Here is a 23,161-nt window from a genome sequence, read left to right as displayed (position 1 = left end):
GTTGCTGCGTAGCTGGGGGAGCTGGCACAGCGACGCTGGCTCTCTCCGCTTTCTCCTCGGCCGGCCTTTCAAAGCCCGGGGTCGCGCGGAGAGGATCTGGAAACCAGGCTGCACGGAGGGGGAGGGGTCACCTAGTTCGCTCGGGCAAGGAGTTGGCCTCTGCGCGTTGGTCACTTTCCCCACCGCGCGCCTCGGACAAAGTTTCTGAAGTTGGAGGAGCAACTGTGAGGATTTCTCCTCGGTCCGGGCAACGCAGGAGCGCGTGCAGCCGCAGCAGCAGAACTTGGCTACGGGCACCATCAACCTGAGCGCGGGGCACAGTTAAAAGATGAGCCCCGAGCCCAGGCCCAAGGCACCGGTTGTCATGGCAACAGGGGCGCCGGTCTCCTCCCCCAGCGATTCAGTCCCTAGAGACGGGGCGGGGGGCGGGGCTTTCCAGGCGGACCAATGAGGAGGAGCGTAGCGCAGGGTCTGAGTCCCGCGGGCCTGTCCGGGCGCGGGCGGGGTTGAGTGACAGCCCGGGGGCGGGGCCGGCGCGTCGGGCCGAGGAGGAGCTGCGAGGCGCGAGGAACTTGCCGCGGCGAGGGTGACACACCATGGTCCCAGTCCCCGGAGGTCTCCGCGCCGCCACCGCCACCGCGCTGCACTCCCCGGCTCTTCCGTGCTCCTCAGCCGCCTGGGCAGCGCCGCGGGCGGGCGGCCGTCGTTGAGGCGCTGCGAAGTCGCCGCGGGCCGGCGGGAGCTCGGCGGGGGTCGCCGCCCGGCGATGCTGCTGCTTCTCCTGTCGCCGTCCCTCTCCGCGCACGCCCGAAGCAGCTCCGGGAAGAAGAGGCGGTGGCTCTCGGTGCCCGCGCGCTGCGCTTCGGTGGCCGCACCGCGAATCCCCACGCGCCGGTAAGAAGCCCGCGCGGCCAGGCCGGGTCGGCGGGACGTCCCCTCGGGTCCTCTCGGACCGGACGGTTCGGGTGCTGGGGTGCCTGGTGCACCGAGGTGGGAAGCAACGACCTGCAGTCTCACCCAGTCTCACCCTCCCCGAGTGGGCGCGACGGGCTGCCTGAGTGGGTCACAGCGAGTGTCACGGCCCCGTGGAGCTGGTGCCGACAGCCCTGCGCGGAGCGCGGAGGGAAGGGCTCCCGGAGTCTGTTTCTAATTTCTGTAAATGATTGTGGAGATGGCGTGGTGAGAGGCCGCCCAGAAGAATGTGTCTGTGTAAGGGATCGGAGAAGGGAGTAGGGACGGGAGGGGGGCGACCGGGAGACGCTGCCCTGACCCAGCCCTTTTATGAGTTTGCTCCTCTTTGCTCCAGGTCAGTCTTCCAGTTTTTCTTTTGGCTCTTCACGTGAGCGCGGAGGGCTGCAGAGTTAAAAGTTAAGCCAAAGTCACGGAACTTTGGAAATTTAATTTCCTTCTGTGTGTGTTAGAGGAGGGAGGACCGGGAGACACAGGAACGTGTTACGACAGTGCAGGTTTCTTTGGCCTTACTGGAGTTAAGACCGACACCTCCCCATATTTGCGACTAATCTTTTCGACAACCTTCTGTTATTTTCGCTTAATTGCGTCTTTGAAATAACAAACGCGGTGACTTCATAGGGAGCTGCCTGGAGCTGAGTTTACCTCTCCGAAAATGGGGCAATCGGGTTTGTTTTCAAGGCGGGTCCTACACAAAATGTGGGACATCTGATCTGTGGGTTGAAGGACGCTGCTAACTAATTAGGAAGATTTAAAAAGGCCTATCTAGAGAGTTTATTAAAGGATGGGAAGGGGGTAAAAAGTACCTGTGTTATGAAACAGGCATTGGTATTTTCCCAAATTCTTGAACTGGTTAGCAGGGTCGGGGTGAAAACCAGCTTCATTCTCATTGTCTGCTAGTAGTGATGAAGAGGTACAAATTATTTCTTCACTTGAAGTGTTTTTTTTACCATGTTTATGAAGATAATGACTCAATAAATTCATAAATTCATACAGATAAAGTACCAAGTCATCCAGTCCTACCTGTGCTTCACAGTGTTTTTCATAGCATTGTGTTCTAAATTCGGTGTTCTCCAGATTTCCAGGGAGAACCTGTGGCAAGAAAGGAGAGGCTATTAGAATTTAAAATAGAAACCATTCAAGATTAGTTAGGAAAAAGGAATGCATTCTATAGCGTCTTTCACTTTCAACATCAGGGAACTGTGACCTCCTTTACCATCAAATAGATTTATCTTTGGATTTACATTGTCCCAACACTTTCCTGTGCCAAGTCTTCTTTTTGAGGATGATTATCAACATCCAAAAATATGTTTGAGTTTTCATGTGGTGAGTACACACAGAGACACACACACACACAGGGTCAGTTTAAAGGACAGATTTGAATACCACAATAGGGTGTCAAAAGTTGTAAAACTTGTTTTATCTTTTTGTTTGTTTTTAAGATGCCCCTTAAATGCAGGATTTCAGCAGAATTGGCTAGCCTTTTGTTTTAGGGTAGATATTAGGTGTTCACTCTTCACATCTGAAGATGTGGGTGGGTGGGGTGGGGGTAGCGCCCAGACCCTTGCACAGCCTAGGTGGGTGTTCCACGACTGAGCTGCTTACCCACACCTAGGCCTTTATCTTACGGAGCTTATCTTTTATTTAAGAGACAGGAGTCTAGCCGTGTTTCGCAATTAACAGATTGGGACCATTAACAGCTGACTGCTTTTCTAGTTCATCTTCTTGCCCAGTCCCAAATTTATTGTAGAAAAAGAGTATCTGGGAAAACTGAAGCTTATTTTTCCTCCTTTTCTCCCCCTTAAAAAAAAATAAAATGAAAATCACTTTTATAGTGTAATCAAATTATAATTTGTGCTGTTTAAAATGGAAATGAAACACAGCCACCTCCAAGCCAGTACATTTCTTTGTCAGCTTGTTCTGATTGGATGTGTTTGGGGAAGTTGGAATAGGGTGTTTAAAGTATTGTTATCTGGCCTCTATGGAGCCGGCTGACCCTTTGAGTTCCCATCACTTTGGCAGGAGAAAAGATATTGCAGCTCAGGATAGAAAAGTCTTCTGTGATGGGAAAGATGGGGCATTTACAACTCTGGATTCTCCCTAACCCTCCGGACCCTTTCTGAAAGTTTTACTCCATTTAAAAATTAAAGCAGGTCCAGCATACAGAAGCTATAAAGATATCTTTTCATCAGTGAATTAATGTATGACTTTTAATGAGTTAAGTTAAAGTTACAAATTTGGTGTCATATCAGAACTGGCATGCTAGCTGCATTGAGAGAGGAGGTCTAGGGAAAAGTGGAAACATTTTAAAAACATACTTCTATTTTGTTCTGAGACAGGGTCTCTACAGAGCCCTGGCTGTTGTGGAATTATTAAGTAGACCAGGCTGGCCTGGAATTCACAGAGCTCTGCCTGCCCTTCCTCCTGAGTGCTAGGATTAAAAACGTGCTCTAAATCCTTCTGGTGTCACGAGGAACTATCCAAACTGCACTCCCAAATGTGTGGCCATTATTGATAGCTTGTAAAGCGGTAGGAAACCAATTGTTTAATTGTTTACAAAGATCAACAAAACAAAGCAGTAACTCCTAAGATCGCATAGAGGCTGGTGCAGCTAGGACCTTAAACTTACTGTGTTCCTGTCCTGCCTAGTTTGCTGTGTGATGCTAGGAACTTGGAGCAGGGGCTGGTCTGATACTTGGTTAAGTGTTTGATTACCTCATGTTTGACCAGAGAAACTTGCTTTTCTATTGTTTATTTCAACAAAGGAAAAGTATGAAAATGTTTTCAAACGAACGGCCTGGGGCAGAACCTGAGCTGAAGAGTTCCAAGGGCCCAGCTGTCTGGCAGAGGTCTCCAAATCCTAGAGACCTGCTGAAGCCCATGTGTCCTTTGTAAATAATTCAACAGTGTCTCATCCAGTTTAGTTTGAGACGAGGTTAAGTGTGTGCAGACATGGTTAAGTGCAAGTTCACATAGTCTTGTTTAGCCTGTTCGCCCTCCTTGCTAACCTTTTACAGAATGAAGTAGCATTCTTAACTATAGAAGCCTGTGACTGTATCCTCAGGTCATGTCTGAATGTCTAGACTGGTGGTTTCCAACCTTCCTAATGCTCTGACCCTTTAATACTCCCCTCGCGCTGTGGTGACCCCCAACCATTTATTTGTCTATGCTACCTCATAACTGTAGTTTTGCACTGTTCTGAACCACAATATAAGTATCTGATCTGCAGGATATTTGATTGTTACCCCTTTTGTGGTTGCAGCCCACAAGCTGAGAACCACTGGTCTGGACTGTGGAGCTCACTTTTAGCCTTAGAGTTCTTTTGTTTGGCTGTTTTTTGCTTGAACCTGGGTTGTCAAAAGGCCAGAAAAGAAATGCCTACCTCATTTAGCATCCGTGCTTCATTTCTAATGTTCTTTCTAGCTCAGTGGTACCCAGTCACATTGTACCTTAGCTAGATTTAAATACTTTGTATGCTCAGACATCAGCTCATAAAACAGTCCTTACTTTCAGATCCAGGCATATGAAGTTCTAGAAGCTACTCAAGAGATTACACCGTAGAAGTACCTTGGGAAGCAATGCTCTGGACTCACATAGTATAGAAAATACTTTAATGTCATTATATTTTGTGTGTGTGTATATGCATGTACACGGGAGCATTTGCACACCCACGTGCGTGAATCTCCTGAGTCATTTTCTTCAAGCTTGTAATTTAAACTGTGTGTTGTCTATTTATTTGTCTTCTCGGGCGTTAGAGTTCAACTTGGAGGCTTGCTTATATCCACCAACTCCATTCCCAACCTTGAAGTTGCTGTATTCTAAGATTTATTTGTGTTCATGAGTGTTTTGCCTGCATGTGTATATGTGCACCGTGTTTGTGTCTGGTCCAAGGAGTCCAGAAGAAGGCATTGAATACCCTGGAACTGGAATTCCAGACACTTGTGGGTTCTGGGAACTGAACCTGGATCCTCTGTGAGAGCACCAAGTGCTATAACTGCTGAACCATCTCTCCAGCCCTCCAAAATTGCTCTTTTAAGAAAAAAAAATGTCGTTTTTTTTTAGTTTTTTTTGTTGTTATTGTTTTAGTAATAAATTCTGTTCTTTGACACTTCCATTCGTGATGATAGTGCGCCCCAGTTATGCTTCCCTGGTCCTCTCCTGTTTCCCTCCCAGCTGTGCTGGTCCCCCTCTCCTTACAAACCACCTTCCCATATTCATGACTCTGTTTTGTTCTCAGAGAGTTTAACCAGGGTTGCCTGTGTTACCACAGATTTTAAACTACCCATTAGAGGCTGGCGTGCTCACCAGTGGGATGCAACTAGATACTCTGCCTTCCCATATCCCCAGATGTTGCTGTACTGGTTGCTCTAGGCTATGGGAGTGACTACATCTGGAATTAACGAAAACCCAAATAGTTGGGTACACCTGTGAGGTGTTTGCTTTGTTTCTTTTTCTTTTTTTATTGATAAAAGGAGAATAAAAAAAAAAATTTCCACCTCCTCCGAGCCTTCTATTTCCCTCCCCCTCCTCCCACTCTTCTCCCCCTCCTCCCACCCTTCTCCCCCTCCCCCCACTCCTCTCCTCCTCCCTCTCCAGTCCAAAGAGCAGTCAGGGTTCCCTGCCCAGTGGTAAGTCCTAGGTCCTCCCCCCTCCGTCCATATCAAGGAAGGTGAACATCCAAACTGGCTAGGCTCCCACCAAGCCAGCACATTAAGTAGGATCAAAACCCCGTGCCATTGTCCTTTTGCTTTGTTTCTTAATTAAATCATTTGAAATGGGAAGACCCACTCCTAATCCAGATATTTGAAGTGGGAAGATTTACCTTTAATTTGGGCCACACCTCCTGCTGGCATGGGACATGGAATAAGGAAGCTTTTGCTCCTGCCTGCCTGTTCTCACTGTCAAGTCTACGCCTTCACTGGCCTACTTCCATGGATTCTGTCATACAAAAAAGATCAACTGAGACATCCAGCCTCATGAACTGAATAGTTATGGGATTTTAGACCTATTTTGGTAGACAATTGGACCACTAGAATGTAAGCATTCTAATAAATCCCCTAAATATATAGGTGTATATGTTCTGTAAGTTCTGGTCCTCTAGAGAATCCTGACTAATACAGTTGCCAATAGTTTCACAATGATGGGGCCATCCTCATCCACAACCGACTATTGGTAGATGCAGTTTGTATAGGCCTGGTGCCAGCAGATAGCTACCATGTCATGCTTAGAAATCACATTGTGTAGCCCCTCTCCTTATCCAGTGGCCCTTATATTCTTTCCGTCCTCTCTTATGCAATGTTCATTGAGCCTTAAAAGGCGGTATAACCGTTTAGGCTGAGTCCTCCAGTGTCCTTTATTATAAGCATCTTGTGCAGCCATGAAGTGTCTGCATTCCCCTCTTTTCATTACAAGATGTGTGGACATTTGAATCAGAATATACCCAGGTGCCCAGATGCTTGAATACATGCATCTGTTTGGGGGTGCTGTTTGGGTAGGTTTGGAAGATATGGGCTTGCTAGAGGAAGTATGTCACTGGGTGGGCTTTGAGGCTTCAAAGCCATGTGCCATTTCCATTTCTTTCTCTGTGCTTCCTGCTTATGGTTCAAGATGTGAGTCCTCAGCTTGCTGCACCTGCCACCCTGGCTCCTGACTGCCTCCTTGGTGTGAGGAACTCCCCTCCTCTTGGAACCTTAAGCCAAAATAAACTTTCTGAAGTTGCTGTGGTCGTAGTGTTTTCCTCCATAAATAGACAAGTCATTAATACAAGCAGCTTCTCTGATTAAAACTAAGTAGCCCTTGTTTGTAGGTATAACATTAATATTGAGAATGTGATTTGATGGTATTAATTTATCCAAGAAGCAGTATTAGGTTCCCACCTATAGCCTAAGACCTCCTCCATCACTGGTTTTGGACTGGGTTTAAAGTGCTAAGCCTGGACCCCTTCTTTGTGTAGCAGGCCTCAAGTGTAGTCACCAAGCAGTTGGTTGCCTGTAACAGCTGTGCCACTATGGCAGAAACGAGTACATCTTGCCTGGAAGGTTGGTGTTGTGCTACCTAAGGTTCCTGCTGGATGAGGTCATTGGTGTTCTTACTGCTGGTAGCCTCAAGCACTATGCAGACCATGAGAACCAGCTACAGGGAGGAAGTTGCTGCTCAGTTCCAGCTTGCTTTGTTTGTATCTTGGATCCAAGGTGTGTGGTCTTTCCAGCAATACGTTCTTATGAACTAGTTCAGGAGAGTAACTTCCTACTTAGCATTTAGCTGTGGTATAACACACTGACCAAAAGCCACTTGGGAGGAAAGGGCCTCTTTAACTTATACCTCCATAGCTCATGAGGAAAGTTGAAGCAGGACCAAAGCAGAAACACAGAGGAATGCAGCTTATCTGCTTGTTTAGCAACCTTCTTATACAACTCAGGGCTACTTGTCCAGGGGTGTGCCCCCTACAGTGGGTCCTGCAGGGTGTGCCCCCTACAGTGTGTCCTCCTGCAGGGTGTGCCCCCTACAGTGGGTCCTGCAGGGTGTGCCACCTACAGTGTGTCCTGCAGGGTGTGCCTCCTACAGTGTGTCCTCCTGCAGGGTGTGCCCCCTACAGTGTGTCCTCCTGCAGGGTGTACCACCTACAGTGTGTCCTGCAGGGTGTGCCCCCTACAGTGTGTCCTGCAGGGTGTGCCCCCTACAGTGTGTCCTGCAGGGTGTGCCCCCTACAGTGTGTCCTGCAGGGTGTGCCACCTACAGTGTGTCCTGCAGGGTGTGCCCCCTACAGTGTGTCCTGCAGGGTGTGCCCCCTACAGTGTGTCCTGCAGGGTGTGCCCCCTACAGTGTGTCCTGCAGGGTGTGCCACCTACAGTGTGTCCTGCAGGGTGTGCCCCCTACAGTGTGTCCTGCAGGGTGTGCCCCCTACAGTGTGTCCTGCAGGGTGTACCACCTACAGTGTGTCCTGCATGTCCTGCAGGGTGTGCCTCCTACAGTGTGTCCTCCTGCAGGGTGTGCCCCCTACAGTGTGTCCTCCTGCAGGGTGTACCACCTACAGTGTGTCCTGCAGGGTGTGCCCCCTACAGTGTGTCCTGCAGGGTGTGCCCCCTACAGTGTGTCCTGCAGGGTGTGCCCCCTACAGTGTGTCCTGCAGGGTGTGCCACCTACAGTGTGTCCTGCAGGGTGTGCCCCCTACAGTGTGTCCTGCAGGGTGTGCCCCCTACAGTGTGTCCTGCAGGGTGTACCACCTACAGTGTGTCCTGCATGTCCTGCAGGGTGTGCCTCCTACAGTGTGTCCTCCTGCAGGGTGTGCCCCCTACAGTGTGTCCTCCTGCAGGGTGTACCACCTACAGTGTGTCCTGCAGGGTGTGCCCCCTACAGTGTGTCCTGCAGGGTGTGCCCCCTACAGTGTGTCCTGCAGGGTGTGCCCCCTACAGTGTGTCCTGCAGGGTGTGCCACCTACAGTGTGTCCTGCAGGGTGTGCCCCCTACAGTGGGTCCTGCAGGGTGTGCCACCTACAGTGTGTCCTGCAGGGTGTGCCCCCTACAGTGTGTCCTGCAGGGTGTGCCACCTACAGTGTGTCCTGCAGGGTGTGCCCCCTACAGTGTGTCCTGCAGGGTGTACCACCTACAGTGTGTCCTGCAGGGTGTGCCCCCTACAGTGTGTCCTGCAGGGTGTGCCACCTACAGTGTGTCCTGCAGGGTGTGCCCCCTACAGTGTGTCCTGCAGGGTGTGCCACCTACAGTGTGTCCTCCTGCAGGGTGTGCCCCCTACAGTGTGTCCTGCAGGGTGTGCCACCTACAGTGTGTCCTGCAGGGTGTGCCCCCTACAGTGTGTCCTCCTGCAGGGTGTGCCACCTACAGTGTGTCCTGCAGGGTGTGCCCCCTACAGTGTGTCCTGCAGGGGTGTGCCACCTACAGTGTGTCCTGCAGGGTGTGCCCCCTACAGTGTGTCCTGCAGGGTGTGCCCCCTACAGTGTGTCCTGCAGGGTGTGCCCCCTACAGTGTGTCCTGCAGGGTGTGCCACCTACAGTGTGTCCTCCTGCAGGGTGTGCCCCCTACAGTGTGTCCTGCAGGGTGTGCCACCTACAGTGTGTCCTCCTGCAGGGTGTGCCCCCTACAGTGTGTCCTGCAGGGTGTGCCACCTACAGTGTGTCCTCCTGCAGGGTGTGCCCCCTACAGTGTGTCCTGCAGGGGTGTGCCACCTACAGTGTGTCCTGCAGGGGTGTGCCACCTACAGTGTGTCCTGCAGGGGTGTGCCACCTACAGTGTGTCCTGCAGGGTGTGCCCCCTACAGTGTGTCCTGCAGGGTGTGCCTCCTACAGTGTGTCCTGCAGGGTGTGCCCCCTACAGTGTGTCCTGCAGGGTGTGCCACCTACAGTGTGTCCTGCAGGGTGTGCCCCCTACAGTGTGTCCTGCAGGGTGTGCCCCCTACAGTGTGTCCTCCTGCAGGGTGTGCCCCCTACAGTGTGTCCTGCAGGGTGTGCCTCCTACAGTGTGTCCTGCAGGGTGTGCCCCCTACAGTGTGTCCTGCAGGGTGTGCCCCCTACAGTGTGTCCTCCTGCAGGGTGTGCCTCCTACAGTGTGTCCTCCTGCAGGGTGTACCCCCTACAGTGTGTCCTGCAGGGTGTGCCACCTACAGTGTGTCCTCCTGCAGGGTGTGCCCCCTACAGTGTGTCCTCCTGCAGGGTGTGCCACCTACAGTGTGTCCTGCAGGGTGTGCCCCCTACAGTGTGTCCTGCAGGGTGTGCCTCCTACAGTGTGTCCTGCAGGGTGTGCCACCTACAGTGTGTCCTGCAGGGTGTGCCCCCTACAGTGTGTCCTCCTGCAGGGTGTGCCACCTACAGTGTGTCCTGCAGGGTGTGCCCCCTACAGTGTGTCCTCCTGCAGGGTGTGCCCCCTACAGTGTGTCCTGCAGGGTGTGCCCCCTACAGTGTGTCCTGCAGGGTGTGCCCCCTACAGTGTGTCCTGCAGGGTGTGCCCCCTACAGTGTGTCCTGCAGGGTGTGCCCCCTACAGTGTGTCCTGCAGGGTGTACCACCTACAGTGTGTCCTGCAGGGTGTGCCCCCTACAGTGTGTCCTGCAGGGTGTGCCTCCTACAGTGTGTCCTGCAGGGTGTGCCTCCTACAGTGTGTCCTGCAGGGTGTGCCCCCTACAGTGTGTCCTGCAGGGTGTGCCACCTACAGTGTGTCCTGCAGGGTGTGCCACCTACAGTGTGTCCTGCAGGGTGTGCCTCCTACAGTGTGTCCTGCAGGGTGTGCCTCCTACAGTGTGTCCTGCAGGGTGTGCCTCCTACAGTGTGTCCTGCAGGGTGTGCCTCCTACAGTGTGTCCTGCAGGGTGTGCCCCCTACAGTGTGTCCTCCTGCAGGGTGTGCCCCCTACAGTGTGTCCTGCAGGGTGTGCCCCCTACAGTGTGTCCTCCTGCAGGGTGTGCCCCCTACAGTGTGTCCTGCAGGGTGTGCCACCTACAGTGTGTCCTGCAGGGTGTGCCACCTACAGTGTGTCCTCCTGCAGGGTGTGCCCCTACAGTGTGTCCTGCAGGGTGTACCACCTACAGTGTGTCCTCCTGCAGGGTGTGCCCCCTACAGTGTGTCCTGCATGTCCTGCAGGGTGTGCCCCTACAGTGTGTCCTGCAGGGGTGTACCACCTACAGTGTGTCCTCCTGCAGGGTGTGCCACCTACAGTGTGTCCTGCAGGGGTGTGCCACCTACAGTGTGTCCTGCAGGGGTGTACCACCTACAGTGTGTCCTCCTGCAGGGTGTGCCCCTACAGTGTGTCCTGCAGGGGTGTGCCACCTACAGTGTGTCCTCCTGCAGGGTGTGCCCCCTACAGTGTGTCCTGCAGGGTGTGCCCCCTACAGTGTGTCCTGCAGGGTGTGCCCCCTACAGTGTGTCCTCCTGCAGGGTGTGCCCCCTACAGTGTGTCCTGCAGGGTGTGCCACCTACAGTGGGTCCTCCTGCAGGGTGTGCCCCCTACAGTGTGTCCTGCAGGGTGTGCCACCTACAGTGTGTCCTGCAGGGTGTGCCCCCTACAGTGTGTCCTCCTGCAGGGTGTGCCACCTACAGTGTGTCCTGCAGGGTGTGCCACCTACAGTGTGTCCTCCTGCAGGGTGTACCACCTACAGTGTGTCCTGCAGGGTGTGCCCCCTACAGTGTGTCCTGCAGGGGTGTGCCACCTACAGTGTGTCCTGCAGGGTGTGCCCCCTACAGTGTGTCCTGCAGGGTGTGCCCCCTACAGTGTGTCCTGCAGGGTGTGCCCCCTACAGTGTGTCCTGCAGGGTGTGCCACCTACAGTGTGTCCTGCAGGGTGTGCCCCCTACAGTGTGTCCTGCAGGGTGTGCCTCCTACAGTGTGTCCTGCAGGGTGTGCCCCCTACAGTGTGTCCTCCTGCAGGGTGTGCCACCTACAGTGTGTCCTGCAGGGTGTGCCCCCTACAGTGTGTCCTGCAGGGTGTGCCCCCTACAGTGTGTCCTGTAGGGTGTGCCTCCTACAGTGTGTCCTGCAGGGTGTGCCACCTACAGTGTGTCCTCCTGCAGGGTGTGCCCCCTACAGTGTGTCCTGCAGGGTGTGCCCCCTACAGTGTGTCCTGCAGGGTGTGCCACCTACAGTGTGTCCTCCTGCAGGGTGTGCCACCTACAGTGTGTCCTCCTGCAGGGTGTGCCTCCTACAGTGTGTCCTGCAGGGTGTGCCCCCTACAGTGTGTCCTGCAGGGTGTGCCCCCTACAGTGTGTCCTCCTGCAGGGTGTGCCACCTACAGTGTGTCCTGCAGGGTGTACCACCTACAGTGTGTCCTCCTGCAGGGTGTGCCACCTACAGTGTGTCCTCCTGCAGGGTGTGCCCCTACAGTGTGTCCTGCAGGGTGTACCACCTACAGTGTGTCCTCCTGCAGGGTGTGCCCCCTACAGTGTGTCCTCCTGCAGGGTGTGCCACCTACAGTGTGTCCTCCTGCAGGGTGTGCCCCTACAGTGTGTCCTGCAGGGTGTACCACCTACAGTGTGTCCTCCTGCAGGGTGTGCCCCCTACAGTGTGTCCTGCATGTCCTGCAGGGTGTGCCCCTACAGTGTGTCCTGCAGGGGTGTACCACCTACAGTGTGTCCTCCTGCAGGGTGTGCCCCTACAGTGTGTCCTGCAGGGGTGTGCCACCTACAGTGTGTCCTCCTGCAGGGTGTGCCACCTACAGTGTGTCCTCCTGCAGAAGTCATTAATGAAGAAATGCCTCCACAGGCATGTCCACAGGTCAGATCCTCCTTAGAGATACTCTCTTTCCAGGTGACGCCAACTTCTGTTAAGTTGACAAGAATTTAGCCAGCATGCTAATCAAGAGGAACGGCAAGACCCTGTATAGCTTTGGGAATCTTTGGGACCTATTGAGGTATCCCACTCACATCTGGCACAGGGGTAATTTTAGTGACACAGGACCAGTGGTGACTGTCCTTTCTGGGTCTCTGCCTTCAAACTCTTTTATGGTTTTTTTTTTTTAATTGAATTCCAGACAGCAGGTTACTGAATGGCTTTTCATACCCCTTTGTTTTGATTAACCCTCCCAATCATCACCCTCCAGTGTCCTCCATCCCAGTCCCTCCTTTTGACCCTTTCTGCCTCCAGCATTTCCCCACGCCCCTCATCTTACCTGAAGGCAACTCTTCACTGCAGGTGTGATGGAAGCCTGAGTTATCTCTTTGTGTTGTACCCTGGTCTAACTTTTGTTTTCAGAGTCCTCTAAGTCCAACTTAATTCCTCTCCTGTGCCTAGCCTCACGTGTGGAAATGTCATGTCCCAAACACTAAAAATAGAAGCAGTCGTCATTCTGCCTCCAGTGTTGGGAACACATGAGAGCTTTTACTTTTGAGGGAATATCATTTTTATTCTTCTGCCTAGGAAGACTCCTAGTTATCAAATGACATGATCACATTTTCAAAAGGAACTTTTTATCTGGTGTTAAACTGAGCACAGACAGTGACTTTGTTTTTTTCCCAGGGTGAAAGACTTCCCTGTAGAGAAAAAAAATCCCAAAGAATTTTAGAAAATTGGAAGCTGACCTTGAACCTTTGAGTTTACTGGTGACTGCCACAGGTCCCCTGCTGATGTCATCTTGAAAGAAACTGTGTCATTCACCCTCCTGCTCACCCACGCCTATGAAGAACACCTAGGAGGATGTCTGTTGTCGAGGTTTTATTGTGCTCTTATGAAAAGAAATGTTAATTTCAATTAAGACTCTGCTTTCTTGGTAGCCAATTCTTTCTTTGGTTTTTGTTTGTTTTCCAAGGGATTTTTCTGTAGCTTTGGTGCCTGTCCTGGAACTAGCTCTTGTAGATCAGGCTGGCCTTCAACTCACAAACATCCACCTGCTTCTGCCTGGGATTAAAGGTCTCCCCACCACTACCAGGTTCTTTCATATAGTCTTTCCCTGCTCAGATGATACAGTGTTGCACACAGACTACTGTGTCCTAAGGGTAGCTTTATTGTTTATAGCATAGCCCATGATGGCTACAAATTCAGTATATAGCCTGCGTTGACCTTGAACTCCAGATCCACCTGTCTCAGTGATAGATTACTGTGTGTCCCACCATGGAGTATGGTTCCTGGAATCAAACAGAATCCTTCTGAGAATACCTAGGTTAGAACAGTTGTGCCCGTGGGATGATAACAAAGGCAACTTAAAAGTTGCATTTTGCTTTGCATTTTGAAGAAAGATGCTCTGAGAATCATTTAAAGTAAGAATCCTCTTAAGAAACTTATTTTCCCTTGTCATTTTCTTGTCGAGAAAAGTACAACTTGTGAACATTTCAGTATATTCAACTGAAGTAAATACTTGGCATTTAAAATATTCACCTGAAAAATCTAATGTCACTCAACTTTTAAAGGAAGAGAATAATCAGTATCTTATAAGAGGAATTTCAGCTTTGAGTAATCCATGAGGTTCCTCTCAGTGCCTTTCCCGTTTCTCATGTGAGCTGATTGTAATTTTATGCAATCACTTGAGCATAGTAGTGATTAAACTCATTTCTTGCACAGGCTGTTCCATTTTATGCTGTTTTCTATGACCAGCTTAAGAAAAGAACTTATGGCAAGGATCCATATGTAATACATCTGTTATTAGACTGTATAAAAATTTATCAAAGCCTTTAAAATAGCCCATTAGTTGTACCTCATCTAAAATGATGGAATTGTAGCCTAAATCTAAAAAGAAAAAGAAAAAGAAAAGAAAACAGTTCAGTAGATGGCAGTGGAAGCTTTAGTGCAGGAATTCAGATGTATGTGGAACAAACTGCACTGGAGCCCTGCAGTGTTGCGCTCTGCGTGTAAGGTGACAGGTGTTACTGCCTGGGTCCCAGTAATGCTGGCTATAACTCAGGCCAGCGTGTTCTCCTGTGTTCATGTTTATAGCACCGAATTCTTAGAATCACAGTGAGTATCTATCTAGGGATTTAGGATACATTCTCCAATGTTAAGATATAAATAGGAGTCTGTCGGTCGGTCGATCGATCGCTCAACTGGGTCTCTTTATAGACCTGGCTATCCTGGAACTAGATAGGAAGACCAGGCTGGTCTTGAACTCACTGAGATCATTCTACTCTGTCTCCAGAGTGCTGGGATCAAAGGTGTGTGTCCACCACACCCAGCTACTTAAACTTTTAGACAAAGTATTTTAATGTTGTTCCATAATGTTCCACACTCAGTGCACACCTGAGAACCAAATGGAGCTATTTTAAATAGCATTTCCTCTAAATCTTTCTTGATGTTTACTTTAGCACACCAAGCCTTTTACTTCAAGGGGATTCTAGGATGTATGATACAGTTCAAATGTAATTCATGAAAACTACATTAGAGAGGGAATACTGTTCTCCTGCCCAGTTGGGTGCTAGATAATCTCACTGTGATGAGCGGCCCTGATGTTGCTTAAACTGGACGTGGGCTAAATAAACCATGGCAGCATTCTCACACTGCTTAGCTTTTAAATGGCCCCTTGTTCATGAACTGCTGTCCTGCTAGTCACTGGAGATACACAAGGATGGAGGATGGATTTGCTTCTCCAGGTTCTCACTGTGCTCCTCCCTCCCTCCCTCCCTCCCTCCCTCCCTCCCTTCCCCTCTTTCTCTGTTTTTTTCGAGACAGGGTTTCTCTGTAGCTTTGGTGCCTGTCCTGGAACTTGCTTTGTAGACCAAGCTGGCCTTGAACTCGCAGAGATTCACCATTAAAGAACCACCCGGCTGTGTTCACTTTTTTCTAGACTGTTTTCAGTGAACTGGTTGTGCTCCCTCAGTAGTGATGAGAAGTTGCAGTGGGTAGCTAATGAAAGAAACCTAATGTAATCATGGGCTGAGGAAGCTGGAGTTTTCTTTCCTATATCACAGAATCTTTTTTGGAGCTCGTTCGGAAGCTTCTGACTATGTCATTAATCCCCTAGACATCTGTTTTCCTTCTCCATTTCCGTATTGCATAGTTTTCATCCTCAAAATGGCTTTATGATTGCAAAATGGCTGCCAGCATTCTATTTGAAATGTTATTCTTGCAGGCAGATATGATATAAATGAAGTGGGAAATTTTACATTGTATGCCTTTTCTCACCAATGGCTTCCATTTCTTTTGGCAATCCCAACTCTTTAGAAAAGCTGAAAGTTGTAATATTTTGGTGGATATTTGGTTGTCCTAAAACAAATTATAATAGATATTGGGGATCCAATTATTATTCTCTCTGAATTCAACATTGTGTTGTGTGTGTGTGTATGTATGTGTGTGTGCTTACGTGTGTGTCTGTCTATCTGTGAGTGTGTGTCTGTGTTTTGATTTTGAGACAGCGTCCTGCTGTGTAGCTCAGGCTGGCCTTGAACTTTTGGCTCTCCGTTTTCACTCTCCCCACAGCTAGGATTACACTAGTGTGACCACATAGGGCTTCCAATGGGGACCTTGAACAGTGCACATGCTCCTTGGAGAGGCTGGCTTAAGGCAGTGTGGCCATTTGGTACCTTTATTGTTGGCATTATTTGGTACTTCATTCTTGGTAGTCGGTCAGTCAGCACTTGGTCTACTGTTGACCCACTCAGATGAGTTAATGCTAGCATTTCAACAAAGCAGATTCATAAATGTTTAGTTTTGTGAAAACAGAATCCAGAGTGACATGCTTTGTTTACTTGCATTCGGGAGGTAGTTAGGACGCACAACACAGCCGACAGAGTTCGGAGTTTTGAGATTAGCTAGTCCTCAGTGTAAGTTTTACTTAACAGAGTGATTTTGGATAATTTTTTTCTGAGTTTGTTTTGTAAAATGGAAAAAATAATATCTGCTTGATAAGGGTTTTGTAAGCTTTATTTTGAATGGTAAATATATAAACAATTTGAGTTTATCACTCTGCTATCTGTTCGAGGAAATAGACGCCTAAGAAGTGCTGTGGTAGTGCTGAGCCTGCAGCCTGAGTTATCTGTCCCCTTATCACTCAGAGTTTAGCTCCCCTGTGGCTCACACTGTTTGGAGGAGGCCTGTGCTTTGGTTACCAGATTGGTCTTTTCATGTGAGGGTTCTAAATGCAGCAATGCTGTGGCTGAGCTCCTTCAGGATTAAACAGGAAACAAGATGGGGAAACCAGTCTTGTGCCTTTGAGAATGTGACATAGGGAGAATGTTCACCATACTATTTGACTATGGCTAAGACAGCAGCAACAGTTGTAAATGTTTGACTGTGGCTAAGACGACAACAACAGTTGTAAATGTTTCTGCAAATGGTTTTGTTCCTGCTGTAAACAGTTTAGACACTGAAGTCTTCTCTAGCCACATTGTCCTCAGGATTGCTTTGCCTGGAGAAATACTGGGGGAAGCGGGAGCCTGGTTTCTATTTCCAAATTCAAATTCTATAGTTTTTTTTTTTAAGCATAAGAAAAAGAGGAAATGATTGTAGAAGCACAAGCACAATAAAAGTTTCACCAAGAAAGTGTGGAGTGATGAGAAGTGAGAACTCACTTGAGAAGCAGAGCTTGTTGAGCTGAACTTGAAAATATTAGCTGCCTAGGAACGAGCATGGTGTCCTAGCGCGGAACAAGTGAATGCGGAGAAAGGAAGTGTCCGGTCAGAGTGCTACAGACTGCCCGGAAAAACGGGGAAAGGGAGAGGACAGAGAAGGGCAGACGGTGGAGTCATGACCCAGGGAAGTGTAATCCAGTGCATGGCAGTCGGGGCACAGTGATGCCAAGCCTGGGCAGCCTGTAGGAGGGTCAGAGGGGACAGAGAACAGCCAGCTGCCGAAGGGGCAGCAGGGGAGTCTGTCCCTGTGCTGATGCAGGAAGAGGGAGGAAGACAATTAAAACTGAGTGTGCCTTGATACGGAGGAGAGCTGGAGGGTCAGGGAAGTTTCAGAGCATCAGAATGGCATTCCTTCTTAGTGCTGGAGGTTCTGGAACAGACTCTGAGAGAGTCCATGTGACAGGAAAAGTAAGAAAGACTCTTTGGGAGGCTCTGTCTGGAAGGAAAGAAGTGAGATCTAGGTAGAGGTGCTCCTATAATCAAAGAAGCTTTCCTCTGTAAAACGAAGGGACGGTTGCGTGGGTGTTTTGAGCAAAGTGGGAAAAGCTTTAGCCAGCTTTTTGTGAACTTACAGAGAAGCCAGCTTTTGGCTGAATTAAATTTATTTGCTGTGTTCTTTATCTTCCTGTCCTTAGAGCAGGTCGGCAGAGGATCTTGGCTCTTGATAAAATGTGTGAGGTATTTGTTTCATTGAAGATGCCTTGTCAGAAATTGGCTGCTTAATCACTTAATCTAGGCCTGGAGCTTGTGTTTAAGATGAGCCAGACAAGCTGTAAATTCAGAAGGTTTAAATGAATGCAAATCCTTTCTGTTGTCCAGCGCTCTGCTGTTGTAGCTGGGTTTCATTTGCCATTAGGGCAATTTTACTGTCAGCCTTTATACTTATTTATTGATGGTGGTAAGCGCTAGGATTCAAATCTTTAAAATAATTGGTAATGCTTTCTGAAAATTGTTTTGACTACAGAAGAACTTTCCGTCCTCTTGGAGATTAATGTAGAACTTGGCATGTGTTGACTACATACAAGTTTTGAAATGAATCTTAACTTTCGATCTCAGTCCAGGTCAGTGTTTTATCTGGTGTACCATCAAATGTGATTCAGCTCAACAGACATAGCAAGGATTTGACCACTTGATGTTAACCTTTAAAAGTTCTTAAGTTGTTTGTGTATGTGAATGTGTGTGTGTATGAGTGTGAGTGTGCATGAGTGTGTGTATATGTATGTGTGACATAGCACATGTGTGGAAGTCAGGACAACTTTATGGGATTGATTCTTTACCTCACCTGTATCCAAGTTCTGGGAATTGAGCTCTGTTGTGTTGAGTCCTCTCAGAGGCCCCTGATGTACACTTTCCATTTCCAAAAAAAACAAAAACAAAAAAAAAACACACTAAATTTCTTCATTATCTACAAATACTTACTGATTTGTTATAGTCACCTGGTTGACTCACTCTTGTAACTTCTGAGATGTGGTACAAGATTCTGAAAGGTCACCCTAACTAGCCAGGTCATGAAGCCACATATACGTTGCCTTGGTTAGTACAACGTACCCAAGAGTTCTAGTGTGCGTTCCTTTGCTGCTCCTTTTCTAAGACTTAAAAACATTACATTTATTGATTTAGTGTGTGCATGCGTGCTCACGCACCCTGCGCTTTCTCTTTATGTGAAAGTCAAAGACCATTAACATTTGTGGAAGCTGGGTCTGTCTGATCTTGCGTGGGACCCAGGTATTGAATGCAGGTCATCAGGCATGGTGGCACATACCTCTACCATCTTTCCAACTCAAGAAATTTTTCAGAAAGGAAGTATTTTTAAGAAAGTCCCCAGAGGGAATAATGTTAGTCTACCACATAAATCAACTCCTGGTTTACTTTGACTTTGTAAGAAAGATTCGACCAAGAATATATTTGAGAAAAAGTTTCACTTATTATTACTGGGGAGGGGGGCTTTTATGCCACTACTCGTGTGTAGGGGCAAAAGGTAACTTTGTAGAGTTTGAGCCTTCACTTTTTTGTGGTTCCGGGGATCCACTCAAGTTACCTGGCTTGTGTGGCAGCTGCATTTACATCTCAGAGTAAATAACCAAGATTTCTTAATCTGTCGCAAGAAAAAAAAAATGTGCCACGCTATGTGTTAGGAGGAATAAAACCTATCTATATGATTTGTTTACTATTTTAAGGTGTTTGCAGTGCTAGGAATAGAAAACTGGGCCTTACGCATGCTAGTGAAGCATAGACATATATAATGCTTGAGCTAGTCCTCATCTGTAAGCTGCCCCTTTAAATGATGTCCCCAGCGAGCATGTTGTTATTTTACCATCTTTAAAACTGTCCTCAAGATTCAGCAGTCTCTAAATACCGTTTGGTATCATAATACGTATATTAAACCGGTATGAATATGTGTATGTATGTATGTATGTTCATTGCCTTTCAAATTACTGCTGTTGAAATGGATACAGAAAAGGTTACAGTAAAGTTATGACCACTTTGGGTAGTCACTGAGACTCTGAGCTAGTAAGCATGCTGGCCCAGGGCTGTAATCCCAGCACTTGAGAAGCAAAGACAGAATTGCAGCCGCTTTGAAGCCATCTCCCACCCGGGTTACATGGGGTTTTGAGGACAGTCTAGGCTATATACCCTGTTTAAGAAAAAAAACAAAACCAAAAGCACAGGCTTCATCCCCATCTTGTGAAGTGAACCTTTGACCTGGTTAGGTTTTTTTTTCTTTTGTCAGTCTTGACACAAGTTAGAGTAATCTAGGAATAGAGATCTCAATTTAGAAAATGTCTTTGTTGGATTGCCTATAAGCAAGTCTGTTGGACATTTTCTTGAGTAATGATCAATGTGGCAGGGCACAGCCTGTGGGGGGTGCCACCCCTGAGCAGGTGGTCCTCGGTTGTATAAGAAAGGCTGAGTAAGCCACTGAGAGAAAGCCATAGGATGGTCCCCCGTGGGCTCTGTCTCAGTTCCTGCTTCTAGGTTTCTTCCCAGAGTTCCTCACTTGGCTTCTTCTGTATTCTACAAACTGTCCCTCCTCCCCCCAACCAAGTTGCTTTGGTCATGACATTTTATCACAGCAATAGAAAACAAACCAGGATACTACTATCAATCCTATTTTATAGATGAGAACAGAGTCTCAGAAATACTTAATTGGCCCCAGAGGTCACTCTGCTCATGATAAGGATTTGAACCCAGGTCTCTGATTCTATAGCCAAGTGTCTTTACTATAACTTCTCATGTAATTAGTGTCTTGAGTAGAGTAGTGTGATAAGATAGGGTAAGGAAATGGTCTCAAAATTGTGTAGACCTGTTAATCCCAGCACTCGGGAGGAAGAGGCCGGCGGATCTCTGTGAGTTTGAGGCCAGCCTGGTCTACAAGAGCTAGTTCCAGGACAGGCCCCAAAGCTACAGAGAAACCCTGTCTCAAAAAAAAAATTGTGTAAACATGGGGGGAGTTTGGGTACTCCAACTTGGAACCCAAGTTGATAAAATGGTCCACCAGCCTTTAAACAGCTCAAGAATGTTCCTCATGCTTCAGCTTTCTGTGTCTGTGTCAAGGTCTTGACCCACTAATACTTCATGTGTGGTCTCAACATTGAGTGCCTAGTAAGCTAGAGAAGACACTGAAGAAATTTGTAGCTATCTAGGCAATTATCACAGCATTTTTTTATGACCATAGTGGTATAAAATTAGGAACAACATAGTGTGCTTACAGAAAAGGAATGATGGGCGATTCTCTAAAGCTAATGTGAATTTTGTGATCAGCAAGAATTAGTAATAAGGAACTTTTTATAAAACAGAGATATAATGTCCAAAGAGGGAGATAAAACTTAGTAAATAAGCCATGATTATAAGCATAGTCCCTGTTGCTGTGAAGAGTAGCTCTTACAAAGAAAACATTTAATTGGCTGGCTTGTAGTTCAGAGGTTCAGTCCATTATCAGCATGGCAGGACATGTCAGTTTGTAGGCCGACATGGTGCTGGAGAGGTAGCTGAGAGGAATGCTTCTTATCTAGGCAACAGGAGGTGGTCTGTCTCACTGGGTGTGGCTTCAGCATATATGAGACCCCAAAGCCCGCCTACCCAGTGACACACTTCCTCCAACAAGGGCATACCCACTCCAACAAAGCCATACCTCCTAATAGTGCCATGCCCTCTGAGCCAATTACATTTAAACTACCAGAGTCCCTGTTTTTGTTTTGTTTTGTTTTTTGAATTGAAAAATTCACATAAAAGTTAGAAAGCAGTAAGATGCCCCAAATGGTAATATGTAAGAGGAAATCAGCTTGTTTGCGGAGTAGTGCGTTAGATTGTGATGAATCTATTGAATTGAGAATTATGATATCTGACCTGCCTGAAGATTCTTTTTAAATGTGGAGTGGCTAATTGATTCCCATGCATCGTATAATTTAGTGTTTTGTTACAGAAACAAGTAGTGCTTGATGCTGGGTGGCTGCTTTACAAAGATGTTTAGATAAAATATTATCAGCTTCAAAATATACTTACTTTAATGTAAAAATCTGACCCCTCAAAGCAATTTATGGTAAATTCTCTTGTCTTTCTTCTTACAAGTATGGAGATTGAGATGACACCAGATAAATTAATTTATGCAAAGATAATAAGTGGAAAAGTCCACATTTTGCATCTATGCAGTTTGGTTCCAAGCCTGCACAGTTACTGTAACACTAAATATTTCAAGTGAGAACTATTTCTCACTTTTGGCTGGGACTGGGAGTAATGAACTTAACTGCGACTTGCCCATGAGAGACTGGGAGCCATGGACTTAACTCGGATATGCTGGGGGAGACAGCTTCGACCAGCTCCATGCTGTGCGCTCCCTGCTGTAACATTGTTGCATGGTTTGTTTGATGGCTGTTCTTTATAGAACTCAAAACTACTACTTAGTTTTCCTCTAAGTCAGTTCTTCCACGGACCGTAGATTCTTTCTTTGGTCTTCATTGAGGGGTAGGGTTTGCACCCTAGAGTTCTTGTAGACAGGAATTTAAATCTGCATTAGCCACTTCCCTCCACTCTGTTCACACCTTTTCTTTTTTATTCCTGGGAATTACCTTCTCCTACCACAGGCAGGAACTTCCCACGACCATGCTCTTTTGTAAAGCAAATGATGCTGTCCACAGAAACACAGGAGCTGTGCGGACTTTAGTAACTGTGACAGATATTTCTTCTGCACTAACCTGTGGGTATCTTTAGAATAAATAAACCTTGTGTACTGTACCACCCTGAGAGATAGAATCTGTCACCTTCCTCCTTTAGATCCAGTCCCCTTCCTGAGTGATTGACTGTATCCTTCCTTTTGCTCGTTGTCCAAAGCCAGGAGGAAGCCTTGCTGATGCCACCCTGATCTGCACGCCTTCCTTAACGTGGAGGTGCACAGACTGCCCTAGTCCAGCATAATACGTGGCTGCTGAGAAGAATTTCTGCATAGAAGCCTTCCTTTTTTCTCCAATAGAGTATCACATATTTTTCTGTTTTCTTACGTTACCTAATTTGTCAAAATTTCAGACACTTTTTGAACTATTACCACCATCCCCAGTAATAACATTTAAGTTGGAAATTTCCTTTTAATGGAGTTGCTAAGTACTGGGCAAACTGCAGCTGTGTCATTTTATGGTTGGAGGAGGAACTTCCAAGCATTTCAGTTTCCTGAGAGGATGAAGGCACTTCTCAGCAATTCTCAGTTGTTGATTTATGTCTCGCTGAGTAGACCAGACTGGCCCAAATTTACAGAGATCTACACATCTCTGCTGGTGTGCTGGGATTAAGGCGTATATTCCACCCCCATCCTTTACATTTTTTAATTAAAAATTAAAAATCTATTTAGAATATGTGTATATGAAATGTGTGTGTGCATGTTGAAGTCAGAAGACAGCCCAGGGAAGTTGATTCTCCCCTTCCCCAGTGTATTTTGGGGCTCACTATCAAGCCGTGAAGCTTGCACAGCACACACATTCACAGGCTGAACCATCACACCAGCCCTGCAATTTCTAAAACCATGTTAGTTTTGCTACTTTTGTTGGTTTAAGCACGTACAAAAATACTGGGGACTAAGTGTGCTGCCCCTGTGTACATGCTATCCCTATGTACATGCTATCCCTATGTACATGCTATTCCTATGTACATGCTGCCCCTGTGTACATGCTATCCCTATGTACATGCTGCCCCTGTGTACATGCTATCCCTGTGTAC

General features: G+C 47.8%; 1 protein-coding gene across 5 annotated transcripts in view; it reads left to right on the top strand.

Annotated features, from left to right (window-relative positions):
• The first annotated feature begins 261 nt into the window (after nucleotides 1-261).
• Nucleotides 262-23,161, top strand: part of Ptpn13 (protein tyrosine phosphatase non-receptor type 13) — a 191,769-nt gene continuing 168,869 nt past the window's right edge. For 3 of the 5 annotated variants that reach the window (XM_075942744.1, XM_075942746.1, XM_075942745.1), the window contains exon 1: nucleotides 264-894. The gene's annotated coding sequence lies outside the window, so the exon portion shown is untranslated. Of the gene's footprint in view, nucleotides 895-23,161 lie in introns of all 5 variants that reach the window. The other 2 variants (XM_075942741.1, XM_075942742.1) reach the window with 2 other exon arrangements.

Source organism: Microtus pennsylvanicus, chromosome 12 (assembly GCF_037038515.1).
Source record: "Microtus pennsylvanicus isolate mMicPen1 chromosome 12, mMicPen1.hap1, whole genome shotgun sequence".
Lineage (NCBI taxonomy): Eukaryota > Metazoa > Chordata > Mammalia > Rodentia > Cricetidae > Microtus > Microtus pennsylvanicus.
This window is presented reverse-complemented; position numbering and strand designations above follow the sequence as displayed.